Source organism: Anolis carolinensis, chromosome 3 (genome assembly GCF_035594765.1).
Source record: "Anolis carolinensis isolate JA03-04 chromosome 3, rAnoCar3.1.pri, whole genome shotgun sequence".
NCBI lineage: Eukaryota > Metazoa > Chordata > Lepidosauria > Squamata > Dactyloidae > Anolis > Anolis carolinensis.
In genome coordinates, this window is record NC_085843.1 from 160903706 (window position 1) to 160920827 (window position 17122).

The following is a 17122-nucleotide window of genomic DNA, read 5'->3' on the forward strand; positions in this document are numbered from 1 at the left end:
GAGCGCTCTTGGGAAGACGCCTCCACAGTTCACGCTCCTGATCTAACCCGTCGCTTTCATCAGACCTATCCCACCAAACCGCGGCCTCGCGCTTCGGGGAGAGAGTCCCAGTTTGGGAGGGGCCCTGAGGAGGGGGATAGTGTGATGACTCATGGGCCTTGTAGTCCTGCTTATGACACTGTAATGCCTGATGATGAAGAAAACTTGGGTTTTTTACCTTCCCAGTCTGAACTGGAATCTTCCCAGCCAGATCTTTCCCAGGCAGATCTGGGAACCTTGCACCTGCAAGAGAGTTGTGACCCAGAAGTATGTCAAACAAATCCGGAGCCCACTTCCCCTGTGTTCTCCCGCCATGAGTTTTGTAAACAACAGAGAGGTTTGGAAGCTGCTTCGCGCAGGAGTGCGAGGATAGCAGCCAAGAATTCAGCCAATTAAGTCTGCTTTTTCGTGAGAATCCTTAAGGAGTCAAACATCTGGTCTCAAAGATTAGCTTTCGTTTCTGGTTCCCAGAGAACTGCTTCGGCGGGAAAGTTAGACTCTATATAGGTGATTTACCCGCGAAGTAACTTCGCGGAGTCAATTCGTCAACCTCCGGAGCGAGTTGTGTCTGGACAGCGCGCTCCGTTTCAAGCCTCGCTCCTGCTCAAGCCTTGCCCTGCTTTCCAGCCTTCGCTCCTGTTTCTGCCTTTGTTTACCTACGGACCTTGCTTGTTTCCCAGGACTAAACATTGCCTTGTATCACGGATTTTACCAAGTTTTTCCACGGACCTTGTTCTTGTTCCTTGTTACCTTGTTCCACGTTTTAAGCCTTGTTTCAAGTATCAAGTTATTTCCTAGCCTTGCTCAAGTTTATGGACTAAAGGACCTTGTCATCTCCCCTCACTTTGCCTGGCAAAGTGAGTGTTTCGGTTATTGGATTACAACTTTGAACCTTAATATTTCATATTGGACATCGCTTTTTTGGACTAATTTAGACCTTTCCTGAAAGGTCTGCTTTTGGACTATTTCATATACTTGCTTTTATTAACCTTATATATTCCTTCAATAAAGATATTAGATAGATTCTGGCCTCTGTGTTTGGTTATTGGTGCCTTTGCAGCCTGGGTCCTGACACAATGAGATATTGAAGGCGGCGGCGATGAAAGCGAGAATCCAAAATGTCCTGAACCTCGAATTCCTCCTCCCTATCCACTAAAACAGGAGTGGGGGCCGGCCGGTCTGCATCAGGGCGCACACCATCCGCTGGAAGGAGCAGGGAGCGATGAAACACTGGGTGAATGTGCATAGAGCGCGGAAGTTGGAGTTTGAAAGTCACGGGGTTTAGTTGCGCCACCACTGGATAGGGACCAATGAAACGGGCATCTAGCTTCCGGCAGGGACGGTGGGAGGGCAAGAAGCGAGTGGACAGGAAAACCCGGTTTCCTACCTTGATTTCGGGGCCCGGCTGGCGATGACTGTCAGCGTGGCGTTTATAGTCCTCCTTGGCTTGATCCAGTTGCTGGAGCAAAAGTTGTTGCACCGCTGTGAGTTCTTGCAGCCAGTCCTCTGCTGCGGGAACTTCTGAGGTTTCAATGACAGAAGGAAAGAAACGTGGATGGAAGCCATAGTTTGCAAAGAACGGGGTTTCTTTAGTTGAAGCCTGGACACCATTGTTGTAGGCAAACTCCGACAGCGGCAACAGGGAAGCCCAATTGTCCTGCTGATAGTTTACATAACAGCGAAGGTACTGTTCCAAGGTGGCATTGGTGCGCTCCGTTTGCCCATCCGTTTGGGGATGGTGAGCCGAAGATAAACGAGAGTCTATGCCCAATAGTTTTTGTAGTGCTTTCCAGAAACGAGAGGTGAATTGAGACCCACGGTCTGTGACCAAACTCTTGGGCAAACCATGTAATCTGAAAACATGTTGAAGGAATAAATCTGCAGTCTCTTTGGCCGTGGGGAGGCCATCGCAGGGAATGAAATGGGCTAACTTGGTAAAAAGGTCCACCACCACTAGGATCGTGGTGAATCCAAGGGAAGGTGGTAGGTCAGTGATAAAATCCGCAGAAATTATCTCCCATGGACGGGATGGAGTAGGAAGGGGATGCAGTAGCCCTGAGGGCTTCTCCCTTCTTGTCTTGGAACGCTGGCATACCGGGCAGGTATTGACATATTTTTCCACATCCTTGCGGATCTTGGGCCACCAGAAATCTCTTAGGATCAAATGCATGGTTTTAAATAGTCCTAAATGCCCTGCTGGCTTGCAGTCATGACACAGACGAAGTGCCCTTTCTCTGCCAGGTCCTGGAGGGATGTAGACGTGGTTTCTATAGCAAAGTAGCCCATCCTTAAGCGAGAAGGGAAAATGTAGTCCTTGGCGAAGTTGATCTTGAGCCCAGGCATCCGCCTGTTGACTGGCCCTGATTTCCTGAGCACAAAGGGGCCCTGGAGAAGAGGAAGTAGATTCAATTGAAGTGGATTTAGTGTTTCCCACTGTGAGCGTGGCAAAGTTCTCGGGCTGCAGCAATTGGGATTCAAAGGTCTTTCTACGCCCTGCAGCATATTCTGGTTTCCGTGATAGAGCATCTGCTTGCTTGGTCTGAGCTGGGGTTACATAGTGGATCTGGAAGTCAAAACGCTCAAAGAATAAAGCCCAGCGCTGTTGCCTCTGATTTAACTTGCGGGCAGTTCTTAGATGTTCTAGATTCCGATGGTCAGTATGGACCTCAATGGGAAATTTGGCCCCTTCTAACCAATGTCTCCAAGTTTCAAAGGCTGCCTTTATGGCCAAAAGTTCTTTTTCCCAAATAGTGTAATTCCTCTCTGGGGATGTTAGTTGACAGGAGTAAAAAGCACAAGGGTGAAGATGATCTCCCACTGGTTGCAAGAGTACAGCCCCAATTGCCACATCGGAGGCGTCAGCCTGCACAACAAAAGGGGTTTTAGGATCTGGGTGCTGAAGGATTGGCTGGGACGTGAATAATTTCTTTAGTTGCTGGAACCCTTTCTCTGCTTGTTCCGTCCAGCGGAAAGGCTGCTTTCCACGGATGCAGCTGGTGATTGGATCAGACCAGCGGGCAAAGTCTGGAATGAACTTGCGGTAATAGTTCGCGAACCCCAAGAAACGCTGCACCTCTTTCTTGTTGGTTGGCGCCCGCCATTCCAATACTGCTGAAACCTTTGCCGGGTCCATGGAGAACCCTAGTGGCGAGACACGGTATCCCAGGAAATCTACCTCTTGTAGATCAAAAGCGCATTTTTCCAGCTTGGCATAAAGTCCATGATCCCGCAAACGTTGTAACACCATTCTGACATGGTTCTCATGTTCTGTTTGTGATCTAGAAAACACCAAAAAATCGTCCAAGTAGATGATCAAGAACCGATCTAGATAATCCTGGAAGATATCATTGACAAAATGCTGGAACGTTGCGGGAGCTCCACATAAACCAAAATTCATGACCAGGGACTCGAATAATCCGAATTTAGTCTGGAAGGCGGTTTTCCACTCGTCCCCCTCCCTGATGCGAACTAGATTATAAGCCCCTCGAAGATCCAGCTTGGTGTAGACCTTGGCCCCTCGAAGCCGGTCTAATAGATCCGAGATCAAAGGCAGGGGATAGCGGTTCCGCTTAGTGATATTGTTCAATGCCCTATAGTCCACCACCAGGCGTAGGTCCCCTGACTTCTTTTTCACAAACATCACTGGGGAAGCGGCTGGGGATTGAGAGGGTCTAATGAACCCCTTGCGGAGGTTTGTCTCTAAAAACTCCCTGAGAGCTTCTTGCTCTGGTTCAGTCAAGGAGTAGAGGTGTCCTCGCGGGATCGGGGCCCCCTCCACCAAGTCAATGGCACAGTCATAAGGCCTATGCGGGGGTAGTCTCTCGGCTTCTTTTTCATTGAAAACATCCCAAAAGTCTGAGTATTTCTTGGGCAAGGTGATGATGGATTCAGCGTCTGTGGCGTGACAGACCTTGGCTACAAGACAATGGTTTTGGCAATATTTAGAAGCAAACTGCAGTTCTCTGTTGGTCCAAGAGATGCTAGGGTCGTGGAGTGTCAGCCATGGGATCCCCAAAATCACAGGGAAGTGAGGAACCTCGGTAACAAAGAAGGAAATCTCTTTCATGTGTTCCCTTATCCACATTCTGGTGGGTTCCGACCATTGGCTTACTGGACCTGTCTTGAGGGGGCGGCCGTCTATGGCTTGCACCACCCGGGCGTTCTTGAAATCGTGATATTGTAATCCCAGAGAGTCGGCATACTCTCTATCAATGAAATTGTTTGTGGCTCCTGAGTCTATCATGGCATGGATCATGACGGGTCCTTTTTTCGCTGACCACAAGGTGACCACTAGGAGAAAAAGGACCCCGGTTGGCGGCTCTTGAGTGGGGCTTTTGACCGGGTTGGCGAGCCTCTCTACACCCGGTCGCTGGCTTCCCCCGCCGGCTGTGCCCCAGTCGCCTCTGACGTCTTCGTCTCCACGGAGGACGCCGCCGCCAGACGAGCGGCGGGTTTTCCTTTGGCTGGACACTCTCTGGCAAAGTGGCCCCCATTTCCACAGTACCAACAGAGGTTTAAACGTTGGCGGCGCGCCTTCTCGGCTACATCCAATCTGGGACGCACATTGCCCAACTGCATCGCCACCTCCTCGCTTCCTCTGGGGTATGGGGCTGGTGGCGGGGGTCTCCACACTGGACGCGGCTGGATGCCGGCGGGAGCGGGAGGTTTTGCTCCGGCTCTTCCACTCTGGCCTCGGATCCACTGCTTCCTGTTGGCAAGCATGACTTCAGCTCGTAAACATTGATCAATGAGTCTTTCTAGAGAGTTTGGAGGGTCCACTTTGGAGATTTCCTCCAACATCTCGATGTTAAGACCCTCCCGAAACTGTCCTCTGAGGGCTATGTCATTCCAGCCGGTGTTTTGGGCCAGCACTCGGAACTCGGCTATGTACTGGGACAAGGGCCTGTCTCCTTGGGAAAGGCGCCGGAGTTTGTGGCCGGCCGCCTCTAAATTGTCCTCGATCCCCCAAGTCGCCTTAAGGTGATCCAAGAAGTTTAGCGCGGAACTTAGGTGCGGGGAGGCTTGATCGAACAGTGCCGTCGCCCAATTGGCCGCTGGCCCGTCTAGGAGACTATAAATCCATGCCACCTTGATGTCTTCTTGGGGAAACTCGGCATTTCGGGCCTCTAGGTATGCCTGGCATTGGCGACGGAAAACATGAACCTTGGAAGCCTCTCCAGAAAACTTGGTGGGCAACGCCAGGGCAGGGAGACGGGCTCCACGTTCCTTCAAGCCCCGTATTTCTCCCTCCTGCGCATAGAGCATATCACGGATCCTGTCCACTTCATCCTTGGCGATGGTGTAGCTGAGTGGTTGGTCACCCGGTCCGGCTCCGGTAGACATTCTGGCCTAGGTTAAATGGTGCTTAGGGTGGCGGAGTCAAACTGTCACGACCCAGGCTGCAGAGCACCAATAACCATACACAGAGGCCAGAATCTATCTAATATCTTTATTGAGGAATTATATAAAGTTAATAAAAGCAAGTGTAGGAAATAGTTCAGAAGTAGACCTTTCAGGGAAGGTCAAAATTAGTCCAGAGGAACAATGTCCAATATGAAATATTAAGGTCCAAAGTTGTAATCCAGTAACCGAAACACTCACTTTGCCAAGCAAAGTGAGGGGAGAAGACAAGGTCCTTTAGTCCATGAACTTAGGCAAGGCAAGGAAATAACTTGATTCTTGGATACAAGGCTTAATTCAAGGCAACAAAGAACAAGGAGCAAAAACAGGATCCGTGGTAAATTCGTGGCGAGGTCCGGAAGGCAAGGCTGGGTCCGTGAAGCAAAACAAGGTCCTGGGAAGCAAAGCAAGGCTGGAAACGGGAGCGTAGTCCACACACAACCTACTCCCGTAGTTGACGAATTGACTCCGCAAGATTCCTACGAGGGCAAAACACCTAAGTAGGGTCTCGTTTTCCCGCCAGAGAACAATTCTCTGGGGAACCAGAACCGAAAGCCATTCTCTGAGTCCAGATGCATGACTCCCTAAAGATTCCCATGGGAAGCAGGTTTAATCAACCATTTGTTTGGCCGCGATTCTCAGGCTTCTGCGATTAGCCTGTTGAGCTCCTCTCTGTTGTTGACAATAATCACGGCGAGAAAAAGGGGGAGATTTCGGCTCAGTGCTTGTTTGGGAAACTTCTGGGAGGCAAATCTCCTGCAGGTGCAGGGGCTCCATCTCTGGCTGTGGAAGCTCCAATTCTGGCTGAAACGGTGGGAAACCTAAGTTTTCCTCTTCATCTGTCACAACAGCGCTAGGAATGGGACTACATGGCCCATGAGTCATCACAGCTGAGTTGTTTCATAAAACAATTCTTTGAAAAAATAATTTTATTGTCAAATTCTTAGTTTTAATTAGTGTTTTTATATCAATCACTAAACTGTTAGAAGGCTATTGCCGTATGGGCAATATATACACATATACATATAGACCATGCACCGACCTCCACACATTAAAAAAAATCACGCACAGGTGTCTTCCAAGAAATGGAGGACCATCATCCTCAAATTACGAGGGATTGCCTAAGTAAGTACATATAGATAATATGGTATATCATTCTGCTTATTACTGTAATGATTCTGTAATGAAGTGTGGTTTTTTTAAGTTATAGAAGCCATGTTTAACTGTGTTTTAAAAAGGGTTAATATTTCAGTTACTCAGCACTCAGAGTTGGTTGCCATGGAGAAGGGGGCGGAGCCAACTGAGCTGAAGAGAGAGCAGAATTTGGAGGGAAACTCAGTCAGTTTGTGGTCAGAGAACCATAGGGAAGGTTAGTTTTTAGAGTCGGTGCCCTTATGAGGTACCGGGAGACTGATTCTGGTTGAAGGATCAGGGTGGCTCAAATGTTTGATTTTTGAGTCAATTTTAAAATAAGTTTGGTGACTTATTTTAAGGTAGTCTGTTTCCAGATAAGGAACAGATAGTCTGTGTTTGTAATTCACAGGGTGAAAGCAGTATAGAAAGAAGTGGATAAAGAAATGACATTTTAGGAAGTTTGAATCACCTCATTCTGTTATTGCAACTGTTAAAGAAAGTGCCTCTAAGTGAGAATTGTAACTATTAAGCTTGTGCATCAATAAACGTGTTATTGTTCTTTTCCTTCAAACATCTCAGTCTCTGTCATATATACACACATTAAGAATAAACAAGAAGAAGAAAGAAAAACAAAATTTAAAAAGTCTCCCCTCTAAGTAGCCAGTGGCTAAAACTTCAATAGTGGTGGCAAGAGTTGATAATCCCCTTAACATCTGGTGGCAGCGTTTAAACAAGACATCTTCAATAACTCGTGGCAGCGGATATAGTTCTATATATAATATAATTAATTAATAAAAACAACCTCCACATCTCCACAGATTCTGATCTCCATTTTTTTTCTCAAGACCTTTCATGATCCCATTAATCTTTGGATTCCATATAGAGACATCTAGAAATGTAACACTAGAGGATTATTTCTAAAGAGACTATCTGTGGCTATCAAAAATGCAGCATATCTTTAATCATCTTCCCATGCAATATTGCAGGTCCTCCATTAACACCGAATGTTTCTGCAACTGAATTTTTGCTACCATCTACACAGTTCAATCTGCTATGAACAAAGAACAGAATATACAATAGCACGCCTGTCCTTCCTTTGAAGGACTTCTTACAACATCTACCATGTTCCTTCCTGTTTAAGCTCCTTCCGTTGAACTTGTCTCACCTATCCTTCCAGAACTGTAACTTTGTACAGGTAAGTGATTTTAAAAAGAAATGGCTATTTAAGGCATGAAAGAGTAGAGGGGAAATTTCACAAAGCTGCTCAGCACGGAAGGCTAATCTAACAACATCAAATGATGCAGTTAGCCATTTAACTATTCCTCATACGCAGGCTTTCCTTACAGTTTCAGGGCACACTGTTTCAGAGAGTCAAGACAATCTTGTGTTGAAAAGGACACATTTTACAACTAAATTGTACCATGAAAATGAACACAATTTCAACCAAGCATTTTCTTCAGTTAAAAGTACCTTGGCAAAAAGAACTTCATTGTTATTTTTGAAAAACAAGTTGCCAAACTTTCTTCCAGGTATAGAAATGTTTGATATCAACTTCTATTTTTTAAATAATAATAATAATAATAATAATAATAATAATAATAATAATAATAACAATAATAATAAGTAGAATGTACCAATCTGGCTGGGGAAAAGCTGCCATTTAAAAGGGTGAGAAATTAAGCAATAATAAAACAAATTATTTTCTATGTTAAAAGTAGTTAGATTTGTAATTTCCTTGACTCACTATGAAACAAAATTTGAAAAAAAATTGTTCTTGGTTTGAAAGTGTTATTTCCAGTTAAATGGTATGGTACTTACTTTGAAAGTAGTTGTTATACTCCAGAAACTTCATTTTTGTGACTGCCACAAACTATGTTTAATTGGTTGTTGATGAAAAACTATAGCAAAATGTGCTGAACAATGTCCCGCAAAAACAAAGTTTTTGCAGTTTAATTAACTTTTCCCATATTTTTAATGCCAGAACCAATTAGGAAATGCCATTTATAACCCAGGAACAAATTTCATGTTTCAAAGTGTTATTAACACCAATATACAAGGAGAAGAATGAGGAAATCACTGTTATACCCTTGCTGTTTGCAATGAGTAACAATTGAGAAAGAACACCCATTTCGTAAAACAATAGCTTTACTTATGTGCTGTACACTATACAGGGAAACGAGTAGAAGAATGTAAAGAAGTCACAAGAGGGACTTTATTTTAGGATAACTGGTATTGAACAATAGCAGAAACTATACACTGCAGCATTTTGTCAGCAGTGGAATTTAATTATCTGCCATTAATAATTTCCATGCGTCAAGCAAAGGGCAGAAAACAAACCTTTAAAACAAGACAAAAGAAGTCATTCTACAGATGGATAGGGTCATGAAGAAAGTAAGTAGAGGGAATAATACAGTTTTGTGGCTCATAGAAAAGCATTTTATAATAGACACCCACTGGGTAAAAATGTGACACTGAATCATATGTGAAACTAAAGGGTGGAGCTATGATGCACAGGACCCACCAGAAAGTAATCTACTATTGTCATAGCATAACCTAATTTTTATGGGTTTAACAGAACTGAAGTTTTAGTAACCTAAAATAAAACAAAACTGGACAAATCTACTGTTGTCACAGTACATCCTAATGGGCAGTCTTCTAGATGCTACAAAACTGCACTGGAGTTTTAGCAATTAGAAACTGAACAAAACAAAACAAAACTCACAAAACAGACTGAAGGACACTTATTAATATTGAAAGGGAGTGTTAAAGTTCATCGTAGTAAAACAGAGTAAGCAATACCTTTAGGAGAAATCATGAAAATAAACTCTAAAACCAACAGACAGGTTTGCTGATAGGTTATAAAAATTTGGCCATTAGCTTTAGAACATTCTTATTTCTCTTTATGTCCAAGGCTGTTATTTAAATATATGAAGTGTATATGAGGTTGGATGAAAGTGTATATACCACATTTGGCAAATATATTCAGACCTGAATGTGCATGAAGGGAGTATTTTTTACCATATTTTAAAAATAAATTTGCAAGTGACCTTTGACTATTATATGAAAATGTGGGATAGAAATTAAATAAAATACATAAATAAAAATACATTTTAAAAGTATTTCCTTCTCCACAGCATGTACTCAGGAAGAGTTCAACTTCTTACTGAGCTGGATAACCTGCGTCATTGAAGGATATTAAATAAAAGGTTAGTAGTTTAATGCCCTACACAGGCCCGGACCAACACGGCACGCTGACCATGCCCCTGCGTTGGGCGCCACCTTCCCAGGGGTGCTATTGAGCCCTTGGGAGGCAGGGCCACACCTGGCGGAGACGGGGCCACACCTGGGAGGCGGGGTCGCGTGAGGTGGGAGGCATGGACAGGTCTGGCCCCGCCTCCCACGGGGCGCACCCTGGTGCAGCCAGGCTGCGTGTGGCGGCAGTCCTTCCAGGCCGCGAAAAAGGCCACGGCCTGGAAGGACTCCCACCGCATACAGCCTGGCTGTGCCAGGGTGCGCCCCGTGGGAGGCGGGACCGGCCCCGCCTCCCATAGCACACGCCCGCTGCGGCGGGAGTCCTTCCAGGCTGCGGCCTGGAAGAACTCCCGCCGCAGCCTGGCTGGGCCAGGATGCGCGCCGCGGAAGGCGGGGCCAGGTCTGGCCCCACCTCCCACGGTGTGCGCCCTGGCCCCACCTCCCACAGCGCCCGTGCCACAGGAGGCGTGGCCGCCCGGCACGGGAGGCGGGGTTAGGGTGCGGGAGGTGGGGCCCGCCTCCCACGGCACAGGGGGGGGCGCAAAAAAACTTTTTGCATACCCCTTTCAATTTCCTCGGGCCAGTCCTGGCCCTACAGCACTTGTGTCAAACTCAAGGTCTGTGGGCCGAATCGGATCCACCATGTCATTTTATGTGGCTCTCTAGTTGCTGGACTCCAACTCCAGTATTCCTCACGATTAGAAATCATAAATAGAGCTGAAGTGAGCAACATTAGGAAGACAGGAATTTGTTCTGTTAAGTCAGGAGAGTGGGGTTTGAATTTAGATACAAGGCTTGGGAATATCCAAATATCTGTTGGGTTCCAATTCTAATTATCCCCAGTCCACATGATGGAGAAGGGAAAAGTGATGGGAGCTGTTGCTCAATAACATCTGGGGACTCAAACTGGAGAAACACTAAAGAACACCAATCACTATGATATATATATATATATATATAGAGAGAGAGAGAGAGAGAGAAAGAGAGAGAGAGAGAGAGAGAGAGAGAGAGAGAGAGAGAGAGAGAGAGAGAATTGGCCCTCTGTATTCATGGATTCTCCGTTTATAGATTCAACAATCCTTTGAAGGCAACCTTAAGACTGATTTGGCCCATGATGAAAGTGAATTTGACAAACCTGTCCTACAGGGTGTATGTAGCTTCACCATTTTTATCTGCTTTGTAGTGCCTTATAGCATTCTGTGCTGGACGATGTTACACTCCCAATGAAAACACAGGTTCGCAGTTTGGGGATCCTCCTGGACTAGGCTTTGAACCTGGAGGCCCAGGTGTTAGAGGTAGCCAGGAGGGCCTTTGCATAATTAAAATTTGTGTGCCAACTGTCCCCATTCCTTGAGAAGCCAGATCTGGCCATGGTAGTACATACCTTAGTTACATCCCATATGGATTACACATAGGGTGTGCTTGGAACTTCAGATGGTCCAAAGAGCTGCAGCCAGGTTGCTAACTGGGGCTGGCTATAGCAAGCGAACAACCCCCCTGTTGCAGCAGCTCCACTGGCTGCCAGTATGTTTCCAGGCACAATTCAAAGTGCTTGTTATGACTTTTAAAGCCCTAGACCAGTGGTTCTCAACCAGAAGTTTTGGCCTACAACTCCCAGAAATCCCAGCCAGTTTACCAGCTGTTAGGATTTCTGGGAGTTGAAGGCCAAAACATCTGGGAACCCACAAGCTGAGAATCACTATCCTAGACAGTTCAGGTCCAGGCTATTTGGCTGACTGCATCCCCTTGTATGAACCTGCCTAGGCTCTGAAAGCTTCAGGAGAGGCCCTTCTCTCGGCCCCACACCCATCTCAAGCTTAGTTGGTGGGAATAAGAGAGCAATCCTTCTCGGCCGCTGTCCCTCGACTCTGGAACTCCCTGCCCAGGGAAGCCAGAATAGCAGGATTTTAAAGATGATGGTTCTTAAAAGCAATTTTGGTGACTGATTTCCTTAGTTTGAGATTGCCTTGTTTGTCCATTCTATTTTTATAGCATTTTTACTCCTTGCCGTATATAGTCTTTAGGTGTATGCCTCCTCCAGCACCTTAATGGGATAATAGTCCCTTGTACCTACCTCTTTCCTAATCTGTACTGTATAAAACTTTTTGCACTTTTCTGGCCCACTACCCTTTTTAGGAGCCAATCCAGGTTTTTATCAAAGTGTGCTTATTGTTTATTGGTATATGTGATGTTATTTGTTTAAGATTTGTTTTTATTGCTGAGTTTAATATTGGTTATTGCCTGGGCTTGGCCCCATGTAAGCCGCCCTGAGTCTCCTCGGGGAGATGGGGTATAAAAATAAAATTATTATTATTATTATTATTATTATTATTATTATTATTATTATTATTTGTGTGTGTGTGGTCTTTTAACTTTTTAACTTTGAATTTGTTTTAATGATTTTTACTGGAATTTAAAAATATTTTAAATATTTAATCCTGTTTTAATGTTAGTATGATTGTATATTTTAAATGGTAATGCTGATGCTTTTATGTTTGGGGGAGATAAAGTGGAGCATTAATAAATATAATAATAATAATAACAGCAACTACTACTTTGAGAGGCATTTTAATGATAATAGTAATGATGGAATTTAAAACTAATTTTGAAGCTTCAGTTTTTCACTTCATTCCACAGTTGAAAGTGTAAGATGGTATATACTTTCTCAGATACACATATATAGGCAGACATATTGAGAGCCATTTGTAATGGGATGAATATTTATGGAAGCAGAGGAAAATGTAAAACTATAATTTCTGGCTATATACTTGCTCGAATTGCATGTTCCCAGCCCTGGAAAATGTTAATGCTTTTGCAAGCTACTAGACAGGTGACATGTCATGGATTTCCAAATTATGGTTGCTGCCTACAGACAAGTTTCTGGCTTCATCTGTGAAGACGGGATTCACATGAAAACAAAGCATACAATTGTAACTTGGTCCATACAAGTCATTTGCATAGAAGATAGGCTTATTAGTGTGGTTGCTATACAAGTAGAAACTTCATCCCAAAACTTAGCAAACCTTCCCTGTGTATAACAAGGCTACTAAATTGCCATTTAGGATATGTTCAGTTGCTCATTATGCTAAGCCTCCTGACTTCTGTTTAGGCATCTAGGATCCGCTCTTTCAGACAACGGTGAGCTTGTGCCATGGCTGCAGATCATTAAGCTGTCTGAACCACCTTATTTAGAAAAATTGCTCTTGTTATGAACAATTTTGCAATGGTAGAAAAAGGCTGAGAAAGAATAAGTATTTCAGATAAATCTTTCAGGTTACACTGTTATACGAAAATTGAGCATTCCAATCAAATCTTCCAACATCTGAGCTGATTTTGGCACTCATCTAGGGTTTTTGGAAGGGCAAAGTGAGGGCAATAATGTTCAGATGACTTTTGAAAAACTATGCAGCAAACTGTGCTGTTTACATTTTGTTCTAGTATATCCTTCTTATGGCTAGCAAGAAGGATTTGGATGTAGAAGGTAAATTGACTTGGGATATCTTACAGTTATGGAACTGTGTTTCTTCACCTTTTGTCTTTTCCTTCAGGTTTTACCTTAGGAGCAATGGATTTTGAAAAGTACAAAGTTTATTACTACAATGCACAGTGTTGTTGGATGCCAACAAGTAACATTTTCAGAATTAATATTAAACCAGGAGGGGAAAAAGGGGGCACAGAACAGAAAATAGAAGAACAGTATAGATTAGCATAAATATTTGCAAACAAATCTGTAATTCACACTCTGATTTTCAATTGAGAAAATAAACACAGAAAAGTGAGCATTTATTCTACCTTGTACCTTCCCAGAACCACTTATGCCTAAATGACATCAGATAACTATCTACATTACAACAAGATGCATTATGCAAGTCTGGTGACTATAAAGGGAAACAAAACAAGGCAAAATATACACCACTTTTCTCACTCATCAGATATTGTAATGTTCTATAGGACATGTTGTTGCAACTAAATAAAATCTGTATGTTAGGGAATTATGAGGGTTTTAGTTCTGCCAGGTCTTCAGTCTTCTCTGACAAAAAAATTATTGAGCTGCAACAAACTATAAATCCAAAGATTCCATAGCATTAACTCATGCCAGTTTAAATGGTGTTAAACTGCATTAATTCTACAGTGTAGATGCACCCCTAGAATGGATTCACTACTCAGTAACAGGAGGCTATCAGGTGCTATTGGCATTATTCTTTGAATATTCATTGTAGTCCTAATTGTTAATTTGCTGTTCTAGAAAGATCATGAAGATGGCATACAAATTACAAATTCATGTGACTAGCATTTATTTAAGGTCTGTTATAATACAAAAGAAAGTAGAAGTATTTCAAAGCATGAATAAAACATTTCATAGTTTGCATTTTAAAACACTAGCCTGACATTGTGTTGAAGCCGACATAAACATGTCTGATTATTGTACTTGGGAGTTTTTTTTTCAAGATTTCCTTGTTATAGTTTCAGCTTTATTCAACATAGATCTTTCTGACGGTTCACTTAAACAGCATGAGTGCAAAGTACCTAGGTTCAAAAGGCTATGACTAAAGTGAAAACAAAGAAGGCCAAAGCCAACAAGTTTGGTTCATTTCTACCTGTCAGCACTCAAACAATTTGTGAAATGGTCAGGCAATAAGTTATTTGGTTTAAGAACAACACAATAAAACAAATTTGCTTTATTCCCAAATCCTTAGAATTCTTCATGGCTAATTCTGGAAGTGAATAGCTACGGAATATTCTGGATCAGATGGAAACCATCACCCATTATTTCTAGTTGGACGGTAGTGATGGAAGTTGTAGTCTATGTTGTCTACAGAACACTGGGTTGGGGAATGCTAGATATTCATTATTTTGTTGTTGTAATTCTTTATTTATTTACAATCCAGGTAAGGCATGACACAAAAGGACAAGGGAATGGCAGCATGGAAAAGGATTAAGTCCAGCAGATACTGCCTCTTCCTATCCATGTTAGAAACCAGGGCATGGCAGTTGGGATGAAGAGAGAGGCTTCTATCTGCTTCTGGGACTCGGCATGGTGGTATTTAACCATATTCAATACATTAGATTTGAGTTGTGTTAAAATAATATTTGATAGGCAGTATCTTGAAAAGTGTTTTGCAACTTAGGTTTCACAATTTCAGCACTGGAGAGCTAATGTACATGTGACTTTTGATCATCAATAGAAGCCAAAATGTTTTACAGTTGACAACAACGATCAATAATATTTCATATTCTCTGTGTTACCACTATGGTCAGAAACTCTGTTGATGCTTTATCACTCAGTGTCTTACCTCCCATTTCAAGCTGTAGAATTACTTCTAAGCAAGCATCCAGCCTAGTGTTTGATGCACTTTATGTAATGCATTGCTAGATTCTTTTTACATGTTGTCTACTATTGTGTTGCTTACTGCACTATGAAAACCAAAGATGAGACCAATGGTTCAGATATTCTAAAGGCATAAAAGGCTGGGACACAGATTAAATATTTTTTCTCCACTGTAGTGTCTGAGAGCACCTGCTGCAACTACTGTATGGTTTCTCTTTTAGACACCTGATAACACAGAGGAGATGGACACAGGCATTCTGCCATTGTAACATTCCAGCAAGATGTGTTCAGTGGGAAGATACTGGATGAGTTCCACATAATCAAAGTGCTGTAAGAAAATAAAAATACTATTTGATTGCAATGACTGTTGTAATGCCAAAGGACACATTTGTTATTTTCCCTCTAGTAATGTTCAAGGGATGATAAACATTTTTTAAAAGTCTAACATATATTTCATTTCTATATAGTGGCAGCTTTTTCTCAGCCTTTTCAGTAAAGAAGAACATCTGTTGGTAAATTATGAAGATGTGATTCAAATTTGATCAGTGGTCAAATTTCAAGTGCTTGTTTCCTCTTGAATTTTTCTGTTACCTATTGTAAATATGTGTGAACATTTTCCAACCCACAACAGACATTTGCCAACCAATCTTTTACTGGGAGATAATGGTAAAAATTCAAAAATGTAGCCCAACAAAATGCATTGGTTACCTTGACACTTACCACTGTTTCTTATATGTAAAAAATTAGCAGTTGAGAATTTTTCTGTTTGTTGACCGAAATGAAGTCCTATCAAGTTAAAAACAATGTTCATCACATTTTTGAGACTGACTTTACCAAACAAAAGAAATATATATCTTCTTTTTATAGTCTGGCAATATCTATCCAACTGATTTCAGTTATATGATCTTTTGATTCTAACAATGTCTTAAGAAATTAACTTTAAACAATGGTTAAATATATGTCTACCGAAACAGATTTCATTTCACATTTTATCTTTGACCTTAATGTTACGATGAGCTCTATTCTTCTTGCAAAATTATTACTCCTTATAATCAAATATACTTCACTAAGGTATGATTAAAAAGGGCGGAGGAAAAAAGAAAGTGCAAGGAAGGAGGAAAGGAAGGTGGAGGGAGGGAGGGAGGGAGGGAAGGAAGGAAGGAAGGAAGGAAGGAAGGAAGGAAGGAAGGAAGGAAGGAAGGAAGGAAGGAAGGAAGGAGGGTAGGATTCACTGCCAGCTACTAGGCTCTAAGGCAGGGGTCTCCAAACTAAGGCCCGGGGGCCGGATGCGGCCCTCCAAGGTCATTTACCTGGCCCCTGCCCTCAGTTTTATAACATAATATTTTTATATCATTTTAAATAATATAATGTATTGTATATACATATAATATTGATAATAATATTATAATATTATACAATATAATACTAATAATAATACCATATAATAATATTAATTATACGTTATATATTACATATAATATTACAGTATAGTGGTATAGTTCAATATAGTAATATATAATGCTAATATTGTGCTATGCTAATAATATAATATATTGTATGTACATACAGCTGCTCTGAGTCCCCTTCGGGGTGAGAAGGGCAGGATATAAATGTAATAAATAAATGTAGTAAATTAATAAATAAATAATTTTAGACTTAGGCTCGCCCAAAGTCTGAAATGACTTGAAGGCACACAACAACAACAATCCTAATTAACCTGACTATCTCATTGACCAGAAGCAGGCCCACACTTCCCATTGAAATCCTGATAGGTTTATGTTGGTTACAATTGTTTTCATTTTTAAATATTGTATTGTTCTTTCATTGTTGTTGTTGTTTTGCACTACAAATAAGACATGTGCAGTGTGCACAGGAATTTGTTGTTGTTTTTTTTCAAATGATAATTCGGCCCCTCCACAGTCTGAAGGATTGAGGACTAAGGATTCAACTCAATTGCGCATAAGGTGG

The 17122-nt window shown here is 42.4% G+C and overlaps 1 protein-coding gene and 1 long non-coding RNA gene across 4 annotated transcripts in view; one reads left to right on the forward strand and one right to left on the reverse strand.

Annotated features, from left to right (window-relative positions):
• Positions 1-17122, reverse strand: part of atrnl1 (attractin like 1) — a 786325-nt gene that overhangs the window by 199450 nt on the left and 569753 nt on the right. The window lies entirely within an intron of this gene.
• On the forward strand, positions 7564-15534 carry LOC134297633 (uncharacterized). Its single transcript, XR_010004444.1, has 4 exons — positions 7564-7768; positions 9708-9779; positions 14715-14866; positions 15376-15534. It is a non-coding gene; the product is annotated as an uncharacterized LOC134297633 (long non-coding RNA).